Raw genomic sequence first — 22,741 nt, forward strand, 5'->3', positions numbered from 1 at the left:
CCGTAAAAATATTCTGCACTTTGGGGGCAAGGATTTTTGTTCCCCTGCATCTTGCTTATCTCTAAATTGCCAATCCCCGCCAGGCAAGTTCAATGTTGAACACTGAAAGCACTTTCTCGAAGTTACTGCTTCCTGGCATGAAAAATTATGTAGTGTTTTTTTTTAAAAAGAGAGAAAACTATCCTGAATTCCATAATAATATCATGCACATTTAATTCCAGTTATAAATTCATTTCTATTAGGACTTAAAGACTTTTGTAAGGTTTATTGAATGACTTTAGATAGAGTTTCCTAATTAATTCAACAAGCAGGGCAGATGGAGAGTAAGGGCCTCTGTAGGTCAGGGAACCGGCTTGGAATTAAAAATTTGCGACATTCATATTCAGGACCTAGATTATATAGCTCTAGAACAGAAGCTAGAAAACAACAGCCCATGAGCCAGCCACCTAGTCTTGTAACGTCTAACTGGGACACAGCCACTCTCATTTGTTGAAGTATCGCTTTTGCATGACTGCAGCAACATTGAGTAGTTGTGACAAAGACTGTGCCTGCAAGGCCAAAAATATTTACTATCTGGACCTTTAAGAAAAAGTTCCCAACTCCTGCTCTAGAAGAATGAGCAAGGACCAAGTTTTAAGGAGGTAGAAAATTCTTCTACTGAGCAGAAAGCCATCAACTCTCAGAGTACAAAATTTAAACGAAGTGTCTTTGTGGAGTAGTGAGCTTCCTGTAACTAGAAGAATTTAAGCAGCTCTTAGATGACCTCCATCTTAGAGCCGTGGTAAAGTGGATGCATGCACCATTCAAAGGGTTTCTTAAGTCACTCCTGAGATTCCGCATCATTTTATATCAATTGCAAGAGGTCCATGTTAGACTTCTTGAAAAGTAGTCTCGCTTGACTCACGAAGAAAAACATCTTATATTATAGCAAAGAGAATCTAAGGAAACATGAATCTTGAAAAGGAGAGCCCTGGCTATCTTCTGGTGGCCAGTTCACCTATAACTGGCCCACAGGAGTGACTCTGCTGGACAGAAGCCATGTCTAATTCTGTGGCCATTATAGCTCTTAATATAATGTGATTGCTCCACAGAGATCTGTAAATATAATTTAATGATGTCTCTGTATAATCCAGATTGCCAAATCTTTCTGTAATCTTACTCTTGGGCAGAGAATATATGTGCTTAACTCTTAGAATCTTTTAGAACAACAATCAGTATTGTCTTCTAGAAATCCAGATGGGAGGGCTAATGAAGAAATAAGGTAAGGCTTAAAAAGTCAAAGATTCATCATTGTTTTTCATTTCTTAAACAAACTGCTTTCAGAATATAGCAAATTAAGACGGTATTTTTTTAAGTTTCCAATTAAAATGTTTGACGTGTCTACTACATTTTAGTTAGGGGGCCCCACGAGATTGATCTGGGCTCCACTGCTCTGCCAGAGGAACACACTCGCAATTCTCAAGCCAATTCTTTCTTTGACCAATTTGGCAGTGTGACCAGCTAAGCTTGCAGGTAGTAGAGCGAGCACTCTCAGTAAAACATTCGTTTTTATGGTGTTGGCTTTCACCTCAATATCAGCAGGAGGCAATACCTCTTGGTCAAGTCCGCCTTTAAGCTACATCAAAGGCACTGAGCTTAATGTGGCTGAGTACAGAGTAATCCAACAACATTCGAAGCTTTGGGTTGTAGCCAAGGACAAGTAGGTGGAGAAGTGCAGTTCTGGCTCTAGATGAAGAGTAACTTAAGCAGTATCTTGAGATGGATCCATCCACCATCATGGCTAATACAATTCAAGAAGAGGCACAAGGTAGAGAGAACTAGAGCTCAGCATCGCAGAATTGGGGCAGAAGCGGAACTGAGAGAGGTTACCTGACATTTAACCTCGAAGTGTTTGATGACCATGGAAACCAGACTTAAAAAGAATTTAAACAGTAGCCAAGTTATTAAAAATCTTACTATTTATTAAGTCTCTCTTTCAAAAAAGGATGTTCACTTTGTTGTTAAAGAACAGAGAATAAAAATAATCAAAGAGATTTTGATTTTTTTTTTTAATTTCAAATTCCAGAACCAGCTGGAAAAATCTCAAGATACCTCCAGTGGAGGTCCCTATTATTTATACAGTTCATTTAATTAAGCAGCAAAATGACAGGTAAAACACAAGCAAACCATACAACAAAAATAAAAAGTTATCGTAAAAGTCACTGTGGGAAATCTCAAGCTAACTCACTGCATTATACAATTTCAGAAACTGAAAAGAGGGAAAACATCTGCTCATCTTTCAGTTTCGGAACCCCTCTGCTTCCTCCTGCCACCGTTATCATTCCCTAATTGATATGCCCCAAACAGATTTCTTAGTACCCACTACACTCCTGAAGTTCCGTGGATCCACACACCAGCCTCTCCCTTCTAAACAGCCTGCTGCTGGAAGAACGTGGTCTATGTATTTTAGTATCCTTGGTGCTTGGCAAAGCAGCTGGAACAGAACAGGCATGCCAGTGCTTAAGTAGATGGGTATACAAATGGCACTGACAGCAGAAAAGTGCCCTCACATACGTAGTATCCACCCTTCAGCCTCCCATCTGCCACCCATTCTTGCCCATTATCACACTTTATGCCTTTGCTTCTGCTGGTTCTATCATCAGGAGTGCACTGTCCCTTGCCTCTTTAAATCCTACCCACCCTTTGAGGCAGTGCTTCTCAAAGTCTGGTCCAGGAACCACTTGATTAGAAACCATAGGATGCTTCTTAAAATGCAGATCCCTTGGTCCCACAGCAGACATAGTGAATCAAAACCTCTGGGAGGGAAAGTCAGGACTGTGCATTTTAAACAAGCTCCTCAAATGATTCGGAGGCCCATTATCTATGGATCACACTTTAAGAAAGTTTAATGTCAAGTCAAATCTGCTGTCAGAGTTAATCAACCAAGTGATGTCACACTGTCCCATCTGCACTGGGGACTGTGTATGACACATAACCACTTGGCAAAAGACTCCAGCCCCACAGACATGGTGACACAAGACAGGGTGTAGGCCATTTCTTTAGAGAAGAGTCCCATAGGCACAGCTGCAGAGGTAGGGGTGGACCTACTGGCTCCCACAACAACAGGCAATGGTTTCTTTGACAATTTATTATTGATCTCGAGCAGTAATTGTTTCTCCTCTGCCTCATTCTGAAAATAGATCTGAAACAATTTACAGAAATACAATTTTACAGAATAAACATCAAGCAGATTTGGAAATAGGAACAAAAGGAAAACAGAGCAAGAAAATAAGGCAAGGTTAATGTAGGAAATATAAATACCAAGCAACAAATAGAAGAGGTTCTGAGTGAATGACCAGAGTACGGAAACAGGATCATTTACAATATTCTCAATATTCATAATATAAAACACACGTAAGTTAGAAAAAATCCTGTATTTCCCTGATACTAGCAATTTGAGCTAAGCACAGCTTCATATTCTGAAAAGCATATCACTAACATGAATTACCTATCCCCACCCCTCCCCAGTGGAGAGGCAGTGGTTCATCAGGGGTTGCCTTTTGCAAACGAAACACACAGCAGACAATGAATATCTACAGGAAAGTTCTAAGCTCTTCCACTGAAGCATTGAAAACCAGTGATATCGATGTGGGAGTTCAAAATGGTGATACTAGAGATTTTTCCCATTCTACTACGAAACCTGATCTGGTTAAGTGATGTAGGGATTTCCAAACTTTTTTCAACAAGTTCATCCTCTATTGATTCCAGCATTAGGACATCATCATACCACAGCAGCACACTTCCAATCCTAGAGACTAGGGCCATCAAGGGATGCAAGAAAATTATAGGACTATGGAAATCATGGGACTATGGAACTCCAAAATTAAAGGCCTATGGAATTGGGATGTTGCTGAGTACATGATGAGTATCTGGACATCAACAGTGACTCCTGGATCATCCAGCTTGAGTAGGTTTAACCATGGCAAACAGCTCTATCCGGTCAGAAACTGACCTCGGGCACTGAGCTTGCTCACAGGGTATCTATGGTCCCCACAAATGGCACAGGCCCTGAACATCCTCCTTTATTTTACCTTATGTTGACAGAGTACTTTAGCTTGTTACATGTAGCATCTCAATTAATCCTCCCACCCACCCTTGGAACTAAATGCAATTATTACTTCCTAGTTTTACAGGTGACAAAACGGGAGCACACAGAGAGGTGACCTAAAGCCACATAGCTGAGGTTTCGGGAAAGCCCATATTCACACACAGGCAGTCCTCCAGCCCCCGCAGGTCAGCCCCTCCAGAATGCCCCCCTCCAACTGCTCTCATTTAAGGGATTCCAAGGAAACAAGAATGGTGACAAAGCCCTGTATAAATTACACTGTAGTCATTTTTTATTGCTGCCTTAACAAATTACCACAAATTTAGTGGCTTGAAACAACATACATTTATTATCTCACAGTTCTGTAGGTCAGAAGTCCGACACGAGTCTCGCTGGACCCAACTCAAGGTGTCAGCAGAACTGCTTTCCTTTCCGGGCGCTCTGGGGGAGTCTGTTTCTCTACTCACAGGAGTTGTTGGCAGAATCCCACTCCTTGTGGTTGTAGAGCTGGTGTCCCTGTTTCCTTGCTGGCTGTCGCCTGAAGGCCGTGCCCAGCTTCTAGAGGCCACTGTGGTCCTGGGCTTGAGACCCCTTCCTTCCTCCATGTTCGAAGACAGCAACAGCGGGGTGAGTCCCTCTTGCACTTTGAACCTCTCTGCCTCTTCCTCCACCTCATCTCTCCGGCTATTCTGCCTTCCTCTTCTGTCTTTCAGTGCCAGGGTGAATAACCATCCAGGATAATTGAGTACAGCAATCTTAATGCCTTTGAGCCATGGAAGGCAAGATATTCACAACCTAACACCAGGGGGCGAATACCACAGGGGCCAGAATCCTGCCTCCCGCGAACACCAGCACTGAATGTCTACACATCTCGAAACTCTCTCGTACATACAGTTGCTCTGGTTTTTGTATATCAAGGTAATGACGTTTTGTGAGCTGCACACTGAAAACAAACTTTCCTAGGAGTGGGTGTTTACGTGATTAATTAGGGAGGTAGAAAGGAGAAGAGCCTGTCACCTGCTGGAACTGGCACAGGCTAATTCCGCAACCCAGGGGATGACACCTATCTTTCACGCTACCTGTTACAGGTGTGGGTTGGCCAACAGAGTAGAGACAAACCAGGTGGAAAATGAAGCAGAATTTCAATCTGGTCAGCTCAATTGGGCTGAGGAGCCTGTGAATGGGGCTTAATTCATTGCTGAAGTCTCCTCTGGAGCCAATTAGTTTCAAAAACGGGAACATTCTCTGCACCTTGACCACAATTCTAAGCTCACAAATGGGTGTTTTTAACTGTGAGAAGAAATGAAGGCGAGAATTCCAGGAAGACCAGGGAACGTCTATTTAAATCACAACCTTTCCGATTTTAGTTACTGGAAGTGGCACTTTTTCCACAGGTTATAACCTCTTAGGGGCTATTCATGAATTTGTCACCTAATTTCCTCTCTTTATTAAACATTCTAAACTTAATTGAAGGAAAGGAAAAATGCAAAATACTTTTAAAATTTCAAAAAGACCCTCAAAGGCTGCAAATACAGATTAAATGAGGGTTTTACCTGGACAACGGCAAAAATGTCCGAGCTGGTCGCCCCATTTCCAGCCTCCTCTCTTCCTGGCCTCCTCCCCACCGCTCCCAGAAATATCTTCCCAGAGCACACATCAGTCACTCCACAGCCTTCCAAAAAGTTGTAAACAGTTCCTCACGGCCTACAAAATAAAGTCCCAAAGCCTTAGAATCACCTCAATACCCCTCACAATCCGGTCTCAGCCCACCTTTCCAACCTGCTCCCGAGGAGCCCCACAGCGCCGCCAGGGCCCCCTCACCCTCGGATCCAGCACCTCAGGCCTCTTGCCACACCAAAGCCCCATCACCAGCTCCCTCCCCCGTTCCTCAGTCAGGAAAGCCTGCACCTTCCACATCCACCAGCAGGAATCCGACTCTTCTTCCTGCACTCACCCTGAACGCATGTCCCCCCAGAAATTAATCACAGCTTCCTTGGTGCTCCCATTATCTTCTGTTTTTACCTCTACCATAGGCACCACTATACTCTGCCTGGGGTCAGGGTTAGGCATCCACGCTTCCGCCTCCTTCTCTCCACTCAGCAACTACACCTCTCCCCCTCCCTACTATAGTCAGCGCTTAGCCTGCTGCCTTGAAAGGGCTCCATAAACACTGGACAACCGAATTTAATCTGTCATTTCTAATACTGAAGACACTGTCTGGGTTTAAGGAAGCTTCTTTCTGGGTGTGCCACCCAGTGCCTCAGATTCCATTTGGTTTAGAGCCACCTTGTCACCGTATCTTCCAGGATGTCAAATGATGCAACAATAGAACCTACATACTTTTGTCTTCATGTGCTGTAAGTAATCCTTTCATAAATAGATCTTTTTCACATTCTCTGGGGGGGGTAGACAGATAGTCTCTGTAAAATCTTTCCACTTTTCTTTATGTTTAAAAATTGTCACAAAATGTTGGCAAAAATTAAAAGACGAATCGCAACTCAGAATTTGCTTCCTCAAAAAGGTGTGAAAGTAAATCACAATATTTGCAGAAATCAACATGGAGGAAGCCAAGAAGTCATTGTGGAACTGTAAACGAAAAGCACTTAGGTAAGACTTTGGTAAAACATGTTCGCTGCCCAGTAGGAAAAAGCTTGTACCGTAGTTGACCTTAGAGAATCACGGAAATAAATTCCTCATTCCAGTGAAATGTTCTGGTGACACATTTTATTTTTGTAGCATTAACAGGGCTATCCCGGTTGTCTCTGTGGTTTTAGTGATGCAAGGTGGCACCTCAGGAGAAGTTTCAATTCTGAATTCAGCTTCCTACGAGCCAGGCCCCAGGCACCAGAGGGCCGCAAAAATACAACGTCCAACGAAGGAGACAGAGAGAGATCAAGTGTATGAGAATGAGCAAGCACTCCACTGTCCTGAAAAACAAGGCCTCGAGGTGAAAAAGAAGTCAAAGGGATGACCCACGTGCTTCGGGAAGAGTGTCTCCTGTCATCCCACACTCAAAGCAGAGCAGAAGTGCCGGGGTTAGAGGACGTCCTCAGACACAAGATACCTCATGACTCTAACAAGAGCCAACCAATGGAAAAAAAATAATAATAAGGACAAGAGAGATATTACAATAGCCAAGTCACCTTAACCTTGTAAGTTCAGAATAATGCAGTGTTTCACACTATTACTTCTTCCTAAATATGGCCAAAAAAACAAAAGACAAAACAGTAAAGTAACCAAGATGTGGAAACAACCTAAGTGTCTGTCAGGGGATGAGAGAATAAAGAAAATGTGGTATGTATCTATATATACGCACACAGTGGAATATTATTCAGCCTTAAAAAAAGAAAACCCTGCCATTTGTGACAACATGGATGACCCTGGAGGACATTATGCTAAGTGAAATAAGCCAGACACAGAAAGACGAATACTGCATGATCTCATTTAGAGATCCTAAAACAGTCAAACAGCAGAACCTAAAACAGTCAAACTCATGGAAGCAACAAGTAGAATGATGATTGCCAGGGCTGGGGGGGGAGGAGAAAAGGGAAGACGTTGGTCAACGGGCACGAAGTTTCAGTTACGCAAGACAAATGAGTCCTGGAGATCTGGTGTACAGCAATCTGAATATAATTAACGATACTGTACTGCATACTTGAAATTTGCTAAAAAGGTAGATCTTGTGTTCTCACCACAAAAAATGAAAAGAAAATGGTAACTATGTGAGGTGATGGACATGTTAATTAGCTTGATCGTGGTGATATTTATGACCTACACTTTATATACAATTTCTATTTGTCAATTACATCTCAATAAAGCTGGATAAAACCAACAATAAACTACTTATTTGGGGTTGGGGACTGTAAAGGAAGTATATACTATATAATATACCTTCCTCTATATCTACATATATTTTAAAAGTATAAAATATACAAGATTATCACTTGATGGGACTTACAAACGAGTCTCAAGTTATTTTCATATTCCCCTTGGCTACATCCTTGAAGTTCATCAAATAAAACATGAAAGAGAACTAGATTTGCTACTTCTGTGGACCGTATCAACCCCATCTCTCTCCCTTTCCTCCATGCTCAGGCTAATATATATCCCGGAAATGAAAGTGTTTATGTCTTGCATACTCTGGGCAGGGAGAGCAAAATTTAAGTGGGATAAGGGGGCAAAAAGTTCTCTGTTCCAGGATCTACCTGTCTCATTATACATAATTTAAGTACTGAAGAGTTGTTTAGCTTTAAACAATTTTTATAACAGTCTATAAAAAGAGAAACATCACATCTTGTATGTGCTTACTCTGATTTGACATTTTTTCCAACCTATTTGGACCCACTTGTGCCCACTTAAGCAGTCTCTCTGGATTGGCTGCTCAGAGTTTCATTCTGCCTGATTCATTTCACCAATGGTCTGGAAATACAGCGAGGCAATAATGCACGTCTGTTCCGGGCAACCAACCAACAGACCACCCTCCCCCTGGCCAGACCTCCGCTCCTGGGTAGGGGTATCTCAACCCTGCCCACAGCTTTGATCTGTTTTTGGTTTTTAAATGCTCCCTGTTGCCTAGTGGGGAGCTAAGTGACTTTGCTTCAATAGACATTATGTCACCCCCTCAGCCTTTATGTAAACAGAATGTCTAACACCTTCACGATGTAAGCCAAGCCAGCGAGCAGAAAGTTGAAGCTGACAAGATAAGTATTTTGAGTCGGCACCTGCAAGAGGAGTCATGTCTCCTCGCACGCAAGCTTGCTGCATGGCACCACCAGGAAATTTAAATTTGGGCTCAGCAGCACTTCTTTCTGTCTCCCTAGCAATACTTATTAAAGTCATAATGACATCAGATAGAGGGAAAATAATATTTCTTCTTCCTGGGGCCTTTTTTTCTAAACCATCTAGAAACTCACAGAACATAAACCTCTGAAGGAGAAGGCAACGTCTCCTGTTATAACCACTGCTGCTAATGGACGTTAATAAGCAGTCCTCATATCCGCACGGCACTTCACAGTCTATCATTCTCTCGTTCAAATGTTTGATGTTATTAGTGATGAGAGAAAGAAAGAAGACAGCATGCGCCAATTTTATTTTATAGAAACTGACCTTCATTTGTCCAACGAACATTTATTGAGTATCAAGTAATCTAAGGCACCATGCTAGGTATTGGGGAGGATCAAGATAAATATTGTATGATAAAGAATCAGAGAAGTCAGCGTCAAAGGTGATTTGCCCAAATCCTCACAGCTGCTGAGGGGCAGAGCCAACACTGGAACCCAAGGCTCCAACTCCTTCCTCCGAGCTACACTGAGCTCATCCGCAAACACACGCCCGAAATGAGAAAGTCGCTCCGGGGTGTCCCGCACCAGGAGGAGTCTCCTGTCACTAGGCCCCAGATGTTCTTCCCAAGAGTCACGGCATGGGGGTGAGCAAATTTCAGAAAGGGTCCCTTGACAAGATGGCATTTGAGCTCGGGTTTAAAGAACAGAGAGAACTGAGAACATGGAAATGGGCAGTTGTGCAATGTAAATGGGAGAAATCATGAGAAAAGGCCAGAAGGAAATCACAGAGCAGAGTTAGCCAGCTGAATGAAATGATGGTGTATACAATGATGAATGGAGGAGACTAAAGTGAAAGGGGTAGGAGTCAGAACGGCATTGTGGCTTTGTTCAGTAGGCCATAAGCACCCAAGGACGGTGACGGAGGAAGGATAACAGAGCACATCTGTGCTACAGAAAACTCGAGCGGGTGTTGATGTATGGATGGACTAGCAGTAGAGGAGACCACTACAGAAATCAAGGTCAAGATCATAAAGACCTCACGTAGGGAACTTGGGGAGACAAGAGAGAGAAAAGGTGGGAAGATGGGACTAAAACATTTTGGAAGCAGAAGCAGTAAGTCTGGCAATTGATTGGATATGGGAATGAGGGCAGAGGTTAACGCTGAACCTGAGTAACCAGCACCCTGGTTCTCAAACCTTAGCCATCACTCTCAGCTCCAAGTGAGCTTGTTAAATCGTAGATTCCCACACTGAATCCCACATCAAATCCCCCAAGCCAGGGCCACATCCAAGAAGCCACACTGGGCCTGTACTGATCCGCACTCTTTGTGACTGGCCTGCAGTGAGAAAAGTACAGAAATGGAGGCTGTTGAGACAGTTTGACAGCAACCTGACTGATAATTTTGTACCAATGGAATCTCAATTGAGGCTTGACTTTGTATTTTGGGTTTTTTCCATATTATTTTCTAGTAATTCATTTTTAATGAATTTTATAAAAGTATGGGCCCACAAAAATTAAAGAAAAAAAACTGGTTCTCATGCAAAGACAATTTGAAAAGCACTGCACTGTATGATTCTGGTACCAGATCACACCTGGACCACACTCTAAACACATAGGTCAGGAGAGGAGAAACACATGAGGAGGCGCTCGGAGCTGAGAGACCTCCCTGCAGCTGACATCTGCCCTTCTGACTACACCAGCTGCTGGGTGCCCCATCACCGTGGCCTACTCTTCCACCAAGCTACCAAGCCTCCACAGTGGGTCACCTGAAAGCCTGACACCTGCCTGTCATCATGCCTTATGGCTGTATATCATTTCCCAACTCCTATACCTGAGCGCGCTCTCCGCCCCCACAAACCCTTTAGCTATCTCAGCCCCTTGTGTAGGTCTCGCACCACATGCCAGTCCTTCTGAATCTTCTGCTGTTCTTCAGAAACTGTCCCAAAATATGGCAGGAGTCTGCAAGACAGAAAAAGAACCAAGAGGAAGCGAGCAGCATTACAGAAGCTAAGGAGAGAATTTTTTAGAAGGACTGTACAGCAGAGAAAATGGGAATGATAATGACGGTGATAAAGATTTAATAACGAAAAGGCTTGCAGAGAGAAGGATGAAGACTCAAGACCTTCATTAGTTGCCTCTGATAGAAGAATTTCAGCTGAGTGATGGGGACAGAAGGCAAGTGGAGAGGAGAGAGTGGGTGGCAAGGAAAGAGCAGCTTCCCTGAATGGTGGGGAGACAGGGCATGGTCAAGCAACTTCACACAACTGTTCTATTATGTAACCGGTGTTATCTGGAACATTATGTTAATGCTATTCTAAATAATAATTTTCTCCAACAATCTCCAAATTCTCCCCTTACTACCCAGTAATCTTTAGTGTAAATTTGCAGCTATAAAAGTCTCCATTTTTGACTTGTGAGATAATAGGATAGTAAGTGACATCAGTCATTCTTTTTTTTTTTTTGAGGAAGACTAGCCCTGAGCTAACATCTGCCGCCAATCCTTCTCTTTTTTGATGAGGAAGCCTGGCCCTGAGCTAACATCCATGCCCATCTTCCTCTACTTTATATGTGGGACGCCTGCCACAGCATGACTTGACAAGCAGTGCGTCGGTCCGCACCCAATTTTTGAACCAGCAAACCCCGGGCCGCCAAAGTGGAACGTGCGAACTTAACTGCTCTGGCCTTAACTTAAGGCCAGCCCGGACATCAGTCATTGTTTAAGGCAAAAGGCCATAGAGAAATACAATACTTACATTTTCTTGTAAAAAAAAAAAAAAAAAAAACGCAGTTTCTATTTAAGCTTACAGAGCATTCAGAGAAGGATGAGCATGGGGGGAAAGTTGGAGGTAAATTGGAGTCTACTTTCATAAATGTCTTGGACTAGTGCCCTAACTAAATTGCCAGAATTTAAAACAGAAACACAGGAAAGCATCTTTGTGTTATTTTCCAGAAGGATTGAATCTTCTAAACTTGAACATTTAGAAATAAGATGCCAATAGGATCACTAACAACCCGAAAGTGCCCTCAGATGCTTGATCTCAAAATTAGAAAAGAGATCTATTTTTATTATTATTTCCAAAAATAAATATGGGAGGTGAGATATGGGATAAAGGCCGGTCACAGCTGCAAAGAGCAAGCTTGACCCCCAGAAAGACTTGACCCCCTGGTTCTCTGATCCAACAAAACCATTCAAAACATCCTCAGCAAATTCCATTCTGAAGGATGTTCAAAGCCCACAAGATAAAAGCATGGAGAGCAAGGGCATCAATGAAAGACAGGAGTTTTCACCGCACTTCCTGTGTTAGGGTCGGTCATTCATTCCTTGGCATAGGCAACTGTTTAAAAGAATAGCTCAAGCTATGACTTGATTGTGTCTTGACTGTGATGATGATTTAAAGGTACATATATGTGAAAGCTTATCAAATCATATATTTTAAATAAGCAGCTTATTGAATGTCAATTATACCTCAAGAAAGCTGTTTAAAAAAATAAAGACTCACTAACAGAAACACAATAAGGACCACTCCTAGAATTGAGTTCTGAGCATTACCTACTCTGAGGTTTCTCTACTGTGTTCCAGGGAATTGAAAGGTCATAGCAATCAGGGTCCAACCAGGGAAAGAGAAACCCCCGCAAGTGTTTACAACAGAGGGAATTTAATGCAGGGAACTGGTGGCATAGCAGTAGGGGAGCTAAGCAGCCAAGCAGGTCACGGTGAGACAACCCAGGGATTAGCAACAGCAGGAAGCCATTTCCACCCTCAGGGAGGAGGCAGAGAGCCCAAGGCCACCAGCACAACATGGAAGCTCATCCAGAGAGAGCAGCAGCGACCGAGGAGCAGTAGCCTAGCTGCTGGAAATGCAGTGGCCTGGGGTTCCACCCCTGCCCTCTAGAGATGACCAGAGGAAGGGTCAGGAGCGGATCTGGGGGCAGAGAGGCTCAGGTCTGACACAGAGGTGTTTCTGAAAAAGGGGGTTAGAGAGCAAAAATAAATTCAAAGAAAACTCTATTAAAACAAGTTAGCCAACTTCTTTACTGGTGGGCTTGTCATGGCTTTAATATGCTAACAGACGTGTAAATATCAAAGAGAGGAATATCATAGAAAGTGCTTCCACAATCTTCTTTTGCAGAACATTTTGGAAAAGTAGTGTTCCATGAAACACTATTTGGAAAATACTCATCTAGCCCAATATCCACATTTTACAGACAAGGAAAGCCATTTTACAAGAAAAGAGACCCAGAAATTTGGTGAAGTGGCTGGAACAAGAATTATACTTAATTTAGAAGACTTGAGCAAGTATTATCCCTTTAAGACTAGAGGCTGAATTCAAACTTCCTGAATCTTAATCAAGTGCTCTTTCCTCTACTCTGTACTGAACGGGCCTTAAGTACTTTCTAGCACCATTAAGAAAACCAGCTACTGGGGCTGGTGGTCAAGTTCACACGCTCCGCTGCAGGCAGCCCAGTGTTTCGTTGGTTCAAATCCTGGGCACGGACATAGCACTGCTCATCAAACCACGCTGAGGCAGCGTCCCACATGCCACAACTAGAAGGACCCACAACGAAGAATATACAACTATGTACTAAGGGGCTTTGGGGAGAAAAAGGAAAAAAATAAAATCTTTAAAAAAAAAAAAAAGAAAACCATTATAGTGGGCAATGGGCCATCTTGGTGGTACAGAACTACCAGACTCCATGGAGATGTGTACAAGCTGCTCTCTTAGGTCAACGACAACAAAAGGCACCAACACTATGAAAAAAGAACAGATATAAAAGAGGAAATAAACTCAATGGAGTTGCCAAATTTATTAATGGGGGGAAAAGCAAGAGAGAAAAAGGGAAACTAACCTCCACTGGGTACCTCCTAGATCCCTGCACCTATGTTGGATTCCACAGCTTGTAACGATGACACAGATGTGCATGTGTAACAATAGGGTCAAACAACTTCAGTTAAGTAGATGAAATAACCAAGGTGCCAGATTTGTGGGAGGAGTTCCCACAGCTGGTGTTAGGAGATTCTGCCCTAAACAGACCCCATAAAAATGCTAAGGCCTGTTCCACGGCCCTCTCGGAGAAATGTAACTCTCCAAAAATCTTCAGCCGAAGGCAACTATGTCCTCCTCACTATTACCCACCATAAGTCTTAGCCCTACCCTTTGATGTCATTTCACTTTTGGCTCAATTAAACTGCTATCCTACTGGACAGAGACGTAGTTAAACCACAGCACATCCCAAGTGAGATGTTATGGACCAAAGCTGAACTTCTCAAGTCCACTGACACTGCCAGGCCCCAAGCACTTCCCTCTTTTTTGAGAAGTTTCATCTCTGCGGAGGGGGGCTGGGGGTGTTTAGCTAGAATTCAGTAAGAAAATACCTGATAACGATGGAGACTTGACATGACAAGTATTGAGGAGAATTCATGAAATGTCCCACCTGTACAGTATTTGGAAAGAAATGTTCACAAGTGCCCGGAATATCTCAATGAATTGCTACCTACTGCTCAAGAGCACTCTTTAGAGTTATCATGTTCCTTGTTTATATTATTGCATTTTCTTACTTATTTACCACAATCTGTGGAGCCCTTTCTCATAGAAACAGTTCAAAACAAAGGAGCCTAATCTACACATCACTCACAAAGACTTCTGGACTTATGGAGTCTCCATTAATTGAGTTTTAATCTGATCTGAACAGTCTCTCCTGAGGAAACCTTTTAAAGTCCCCTGGATCCTGCCTCTAGGGCCAGTAAAAGATATTTCTGTGAGTTTCCCAATCCAAAAGTCACACTTAGTTTTAATATAAGTTTTCAGAAAGGAAGGAAAAATATGTAACCCCTCCCCTAACCACCCCCCAAATTTCAATAATTTCCAAGCACAGAATTCCTATAATTCTTGTTCATTCTTCAGGCTCCTTTCTTTTACTCCCCCAAATCCTGCAGAGCACGGATCAAACAGGGCACAAGCCAGGGAGAAATTTAATCGCTCATATCTCTGCCTGAGGGATTGTCTAGGTACTATGGTGACAGACACCTCACTGAAAGTATGCAGAGGAAAAAAGATTTTGAACTCCTAGACTTAAAAAAGGGTGGGAGGAAAGAGATTTCGAATGGATTTGGTGTCCACACACAGAAGCACAAAATAAGCTCACATAGTGATCAAAATTACTTATATATCAATGTGGTAAAACCCTAGAAATAAAATATCTTTCAACAAAGGCATTTTATTTCCCCCCACACACACAAGACCCTGCATATTTTGAATTCTAAGATTTTTATTGATTTTTTTTTCTGGTTAAACATACGGTTTCTCCACAGAGGATTTTTAGGGCAGTGAACTACTCTGTATGAAACTATAATGATGGGTGCACGTCGTTACACATTCATCCAAACCCACAGAATGTACGACACCAAGAGTGAACCCTAACGTAAACTGTGGACTCTGGGAGATAACAACGTGTCAGTGTAGGTTCATCCATTGTAACACATGTAGCACTCACATGTGGGAGGCTGATAGTGAGAGAGGCTGTCTGTGCAGGGGCAGAGAGTGGATGGAAAATCTCTGTACCTTCCACTCAATTTTGCTGTAGACCTAAAGCGGCTCGAAAAAAAAGTGTATGTTTTTTAAATGCACAGCTTCTCTGTTGTTAACTTATTCTGATATGGAAGTGTTCAGACAAAATCTGGAAAGAACAAAGTCAAGCAAAACTTTTAGTCCTTAATTTTGTAGTTTACAAAGCTCTGTCTTTAGAATACTTAAATGTCATTCATAGATTCAAAAGAGAGAGAAGATAACCAGTGATTATTTCTCAGTCATTAAGCAAGGCCAATGATAAAAATCTTCTGGCCTCATCAGCACATAAAGCAGCTCCTACCAATGAGAGGGTTAGTTCACGCTCTGCTGATACACAAATCAGAAGTTTTTGCCAGCCCATGTTCATGTACAGGAAACCAACAAGACTGTAAACACAGGAACAACAATCAACAAAGGCAGATGTTTAAGGATGGAAGTCACATTCTGGACAAGGTGAAAAGGGTAAGTGGCAGGAGAGTCATAATAAGGATGCGGCAGATATCAAAGTTCAGCGCGGAGAGGGCTCGCAGTCCCCTGCCAGGGCACACTGTTTTCTGCCTGCTGTGAAGCCACTCCACTCCTCCCTCCCCGACCGAGCTCTCCATGATGAGAAAACAATATGAACATAACATCAGCACTATGGAGCAGGGACATTTCAGGCCTAGGACAATCCCAACCTATCTAGCAGGATCAGTAATCAAGGGCGTATGCCCATGAACCTGAAAGTCAGGAAGACTCTCCCACTCGGAACCAGAACCTCATTCTGCAAAAATGTTTGAAAGGGAGTCTTCGACCCAGTCATCTGGGACTTGGATAGAGATAACAAGACCGTAGGGACCCATCAAGGAATTACCTGATGTAATTTAGATATCATCTCTATTATGGACTCAATCTCTTTAATAATGGACATGGGAAGGGCAGGAAGAGAATCTGTGCCTGCGGACATCAGTGGAACAATGCCGCTCAGAGCAACGTGGTTTTCAACTCACTTTCAGAGCAGAAAACAATTCGTTGGGGTCAACAGTCCTTCGACACACCAAACAAGGGGCTATTTATAGATACGCATAGCTTTTTCTTTTCTAAAAGCAGAGTTCTAGGAGAGAACACTATCCACTAAGAGAAAACCCACAAAATTCCAGATTTGGGCCTCCCCACCTCTTGCCCAGGGCTGTGCTCTTGCATGCTTTTGGAATTTCTCCTTAATTATCCACTCACGCCTGACCAACAACCCCACGGCCCTATCCCTCTGATGCATTAGGATCTCTTTGTGGTTCTCTTGGTTGTCCCTTAGCCTTAAGATTTAACAATGGTGAAGAGGAAATGATCCTGAATAAATCTAACCAATTTAACTGCAAACATATGAGACTGAATGATAGCCAAGAACCTTTAAAGCTCTAAATTTTTTGATCTGTGGATGACACAAGTTTACCAATAACTCCAAACTTCCCATTAATGACAGAGAAAACCCGATTTAGAAATGGGCTGTCTGTTGCTGGGCATGCTTCCCCAGAAAAACAATGTCCTGGAAGGTAGCTGATCCCAGCCAGCCAGAGTCGAACTTTATCCATAAGGGTGCTAAAATGCTGTATATTTACAGTGGGGGAAAAATGCAGAAAATATTATTTCCAAAACACTAGTAATTGAACGAAAAAATTCCAACCAACTTCAGTGAACTACTTATTTATCTCTAATGCTTGTGGTGGAAGATAAGCAGGTATAATTCTGAGGTTCTGCAAATTTCTGGCACCCTCAACACTTTAGAGCTTGATGGCCCTGGGTCTTTAGCAACTGCAATTTTCATTAAAATAGAAACGGTTTTCCTTCTCCTTGACACAACTGTCACCACTTTCATAGATTCCAGGTAAGACTGGAGCCATCTTCTGGCTCACAAGTTTGCAGAGTTGAAAGAGATGGGGGCAGGGTATTGAAGCAGAGGTGAGGGTATTACGAGAGGAGAAATGTGTTTGAATAGAAGCAACTCAGTTGTTAGGATGAAAACAGAGAAAGGAGGACAACGCAATGCAACAGCTCTTTGTGGGGATCACAAAAGAAGAGAAGCTGCCAGTTACACCCCATACCAGCCGCTGGGTGACAGCCTGTGGCCAGGGCAGCCATGTTGCCCAGCAAGCTGTTGGGTTGTACATGGGAGGGTGGGACAGACAGGTTAACGTGTAACAGCTGTTTACATGCAGGGGATACTATAAACTGTTCATATCTTAGGGAGTTTCTTTATTGATTTCTACTCCTTTTACTCAGATACATATGGAAGCTTCTAGTCAGGAACATAATTATCTGACTAAAATATTGCCTATTTTCCTTCCCACTGTTGGAAATGCCAAATAAGGTGACGTGAGGGAGGAAACTCAGACAAGAGGGAGGAAAAACAGAATAAGGCTCAAAATGGAAAAATTAAGAGAAAACTGTAATGGCTTTCTGTTAAGAAAAAATAAGCATTCCATGGAACAATTCATTTTAAATACGGGATGGGAAGCAGAGAGTGGAGGACTGACTTGTGAAAAAGTTACAGAAAGCTGATTAATTATCCAAGAAATGTCACCCTCTTCATCCTCCTCTTCTAACTCAGCTTCTTCAACAGATGAGGGTGAGGCAGAGAGGACAGCGCTGCTATCTGTGAGAGTCGCCTACGCCACCTCTTAGATCCAGGATTCACCCACCCACCCCCAAACTCAAGTAAAATATTAGTTTGAAATCCAATATTTAAAGTAGCTAAACTCTGAAGACAACACAGTGATGATACAATTACTACATGCTGAATAAAGTGCTGACAGCGATATTTTTTCACTTACGCAGATTTTTCTATCACTAGGAACCCTTCCTCCATGCTAATCAGACGTAAGCTCAAGTAGAGGAACTAAGCATGACTCAGCACATTTAAAAAGGATTTATACCCATTCTTAGAAGGACAACCAGAGGAAACACCATCCGAGGTCTAAACAATGGTATCTGCTTGCCCTTTGATCTGAGTTTAAGAACACTTTGTCCAACTTTTCTGTTGAAATACCACTGAATTTCACATTTACTACTTGAAATCTCTTCAGGAGAACATCCACGGTTTCTCTGAACCACACTCTTGCTACCAGATTCTCCACACTATTTTTGCTGTGAGTAGCTTGCAGGCATGGATTTATTTTCTGCTAACAAAAATCTTCATAAGTACAGGCAGCTTAAATGAAAAATAGTACTACTGATCCGATGTTTATGAGAAAAAGACAGTACAGCGTATCTGGTTACAAACACAAGTAGGGAGTACTCCATTTTTCTTCTAATTTATGTTTCCCAGGAGTAATTCTGCTCAGAAGATTGCCAGTATTTTTAGTACAATAAGTTTCTTGTTTCTGGTGACTTGTCCTAATACATACTGATTCCCTTTTCTGAGCATAATTTGAGTTTTTTATTTCATTTTATCCTAGCATCTGGAGATCAACACCTCATTAATTCAAGATAGATAAACGAAGTCTGAAATGCAGAGATTTAAAGAAACTTTTGCATTACTCAAATATGATGCATATTACAAACTCATACACATATGGGTAACTAATACAAAAGAGATATATTAATAAAGCATTATGATATACATCAAATACCATGGACCTCAACGTCCTAAATGTCTTCACTTACTTCAAACATTTTACTTAATGAAAATCAGGTATACCATCTCTAAATGATCAGGCCTTCCAGATTAGTGAAATGTGAATTTTAAATGAGGGACATGTGTGTATTTTCATTAATTCAATCTTTATTCTGAAGCACCTTCTACATGCTCAGTGTTACGTTAGGGATTTAAATTACAACAGCAGATAAGCCTGGTTGCCTTTTGAGGCTGAGGGGTGACAAACAAATGAGTAAGCAAATTTAAAAGGAAAAAAATGCATATACTCCTTGTGATAAGTGTCACAAAGGAAATCAACAGGGTGCTAGGATGGTAAAGAAGAGGGTTCGGGTTGGAGGCAGCCCCAATTTCTAGAGAGTGCTTAGAGAAGGCTTCTCTGAGAAGGTGAATTTTAAGCTAAGACCTGAAAGATATTCCAGGCTACTTCTCCAAGGTCACCGAATTGGCAAGCTTCCTTATTAGGCTGCCAAGACATTTTTAGCAGTAGAAAACAAGTAGAAAATGGCACCTATGGCCCTGATTGAATGCAGGTGCATGAGTGCACCCAGCTTGCCCAGGCACTCTGCATGCCAGCCATTCAGCTCGAGGGAGTTTAAACATCCCCAGCCTGTTCACCCAGGGAGAGTCAACACAAACAGCGGTGAGCTGGTCGAATGACCAGCATTTGGGATATGCAAGAGAAATTTATCCTGTTGATTCATACTTCCTGATAGCCACTCTGGCTGACAAGGCTCAGGGTATTTTAAACGTATCTCATGAGTAAAATATTCCCCATCCCAGGGAAGAAGGATGTTTACAACGATGTAACACTTTCCCTCATCCTTTCAACTTATAACCTACCTAACTCAGCAGGTGGAAGAGCACTTTAAAGCACAGTGCTGTAACAGGTATCTTTCTATAGGTCCTTTAATGAGGCACTGAACGCAACAGCTAAAAAGCCAGCCACACAGATTAGGAGATCTGTGGCATTCTCCCAACATTCTTAGAGAATCCACATTGCTAAGCAATTACTTTCTTCAAATGAACTGTCCTTTTAATGCTCAGAGCTATGATAATCAGATTTTATCACATTTCAGCCTCTCATTATGAAATCCCCCTTTTCTACTGCTAAATGGATGAAGATTAAGTAGAACCGCTTGACTGGCAGGTGGCGTGGCTTATGACTTGGACTCTACTCACCTGCAAGAGGTTTTCTCCTCTAACTACCCATGTGGAGTCCAGGACTGGACCTAGACAGAGTCATAACTTGCAGTCAGAAAGCCCAGGGGCATGACAGGAGGCGTCTGGGCAGAGGTCGCTCCCCAGGAATCTCCTTCAGTTCCGTATTAGCCTATCCCACACCTGAAATTACACTATTGTTGAGTTCTCTTGGAATTTTTCAGCAGTATTTTTTGGATCTTCAAAAATCCTTTATGAAAAATGAAACTCTGTCTAGGGAGATACTATGTTAAACCATCACCTTGGCAGGCTCAGTTGACAACCAGCTTCAAGCAGTATGACTCAGAAGCAGTATGTACCTGTAAACCAGGAAAGGTCAGAAAAGCAAGGAACAAGGAGAATTTGGAGGTCATTAAACACAGTCAATGGCACCATACTTTACAAACTTGCCTCAAGCCAACTGTCACAATTTCAAAGACTATCTAAGCCAGTGGTTCCCAAACAATGGAATCACCTGGGGATCTTTAAAAATACTGATCCCTGGCTTCCACCCCACACATTCTGATTTCATTGGTACGGGTACCATCTGGGCCTGTGGATGTTAAAAGCCCCCAGGTGATTCTAATGCGCAGCAACATTTGGGAGCCACTGACATAAGAAAGCACTGCTTAATTTAATCTCTTGCTGGGATGATTTATTGATTTCTTTCAGACATCAGGATCTCCTGTGCCAGTGCTTCTCGACCACGGCAGCACATTAGAAAAACCCAAAGCACTTAAAAAAAAAAAAAAAAAAAAAGCCAGCACCCACCCTCAAAGATTCCGACTCAATCGCTATTGCTCTGGGGAGCAGCCCCAGCATCCCTTCGCCCTTCAAGTGCCCCCAGGTGATACTAATGGGCAGCCAAGATTGAGAACCACGGTCCAAGCCCAGCAACAGTTTTCCAGAGACTGTAACGTGATCCTCCGTGAAGAAGCCCTAAGCGCCGCTCTTCCTCCACTTTGTCCAGGTTGGGACTATCCCCAAGAGGCAATAAAATATCTCCCCAAGGCTGTCAGGAAGCTTGGGGGAGGGGGCAGGTGAGGGCAAGAGGTGAAATTTATTAAACCAGAAGCAGCAGAGACGTTAGAATAAGGAATAGCGCTGGTCCTCCGCACCCTTCTCCCCGCCTCTCCAAATTTTGTTGACTGGCATGAGAATTTCCTTAGAATGCTTCCTGGAGGTGGCTCAACCTTGGATTTGGTTCCAATAAACTGTGAAAATTCTTGTCCAATCAGAACCCCTGGCATTGCAAGTAGCAAGACTGACAGGCCGTGAGCCTCCACTCCCTGTGAGATTCTGTTGCATGAATTTCCCAGGGGGATTTTTGCACCACTTGGATGCCAATCGTCCTGCTCCACATCCTCCCGGACCTCCCCCCACGGCCCCGTCTCCTCCTTTCTTCCCCCAAAGCTCAGCGGAGTTGAGAATCAGCTCACAGATATACTTGTAAAGAACTCGCCGAAACATTTTACACGGGAATCATTCAAGTAAATAATGGCCTTAAGTGACGGGCGGACGTCTTTGGCGTGGCTTGGAGACGTGTGTGCTCCTTTGGCAAGTGTCTGCTAACCCACTTTGGGGCCTGGGCAGAGCCACGCGTCTCACACGGGAAAGGAAGTCCGCGGAGACCCACCCCACAAAGCTGCGGCCCCGACTCCGGCCGTGGCTCTGCAAGCCATTTCTCCGCCGAGAGCGCGTCCCCTACATGCCTTTGTCCACACTGAGTCAGTTTATGAATGAAGAGTAGCACAAATCCAAGGCATTGATTCTGAAAAAAAGTCTTCCTTACACCGTTCCCATTTACAGATGAGAAGACTCAGGGGGAAGAAAGGCTCTGTGACTCCGTCCGGGTTTGCCACAGAACATTTGTGGCGGAGCCCGATTTAGCCGCCCTTGAATTTCCATTCTGTTGCCTGGCAACCGGTTCAGACCAGCTCAGCGCCCAACGCCGGCCCCTAACCAGCACCCTTTCTCTGCCCGTAAAGTTGGGCAGCAGAGCTCAAAAAGTTGAGCCTTTGGGCGCACTGGCCAAAGGCATGTGAGCAAGGGCAGTAGCTGGGGTACCCCAACTCGGCTCGGGATCCCGCCCAGACTGGCGCACCTTGCTCTACAACCTTCCTCCCCCAATGCCACGGATACCACTTAACACAATCATGTCAAGTTTCCGAAGTTCTCAGCGGCTGTCGGATTCCCCAAAAGTCCCGGTGGGAAAATGCCCTCAGCGCGTTAAGGGTGCAAAAGAAAAGAGTCAGGAGGGAAAAGAATGCTGCAGAGCCTTCTTCTTCCCAGCTGGCCACACTCAGCCGGACTCTTCGACCACAGTCGGGTTAAGGTGGCGCGAGCCGGGCACTGTTGGGAAAAGCACGGAACTGCTCCAGGCGCCCGCAAAGACGCGCCTGCCCGGCGCCGCACTCCGGAGCCCGCGCCCGGCCCCCCGCCGCCCCCTGCGCCGCCGCGCGCAGCCCGGCCCGCGGCGCGG

At 43.5% G+C, this 22,741-nt stretch overlaps 1 protein-coding gene across 1 annotated transcript in view; it reads right to left on the reverse strand.

Moving 5' to 3' along the window:
• The window catches only part of BMP6 (bone morphogenetic protein 6), a 153,637-nt gene that overhangs the window by 128,964 nt on the left and 1,932 nt on the right, over window positions 1–22,741 (reverse strand). The window lies entirely within an intron of this gene.

This window comes from Equus quagga, chromosome 15 (assembly GCF_021613505.1).
Source record: "Equus quagga isolate Etosha38 chromosome 15, UCLA_HA_Equagga_1.0, whole genome shotgun sequence".
NCBI lineage: Eukaryota > Metazoa > Chordata > Mammalia > Perissodactyla > Equidae > Equus > Equus quagga.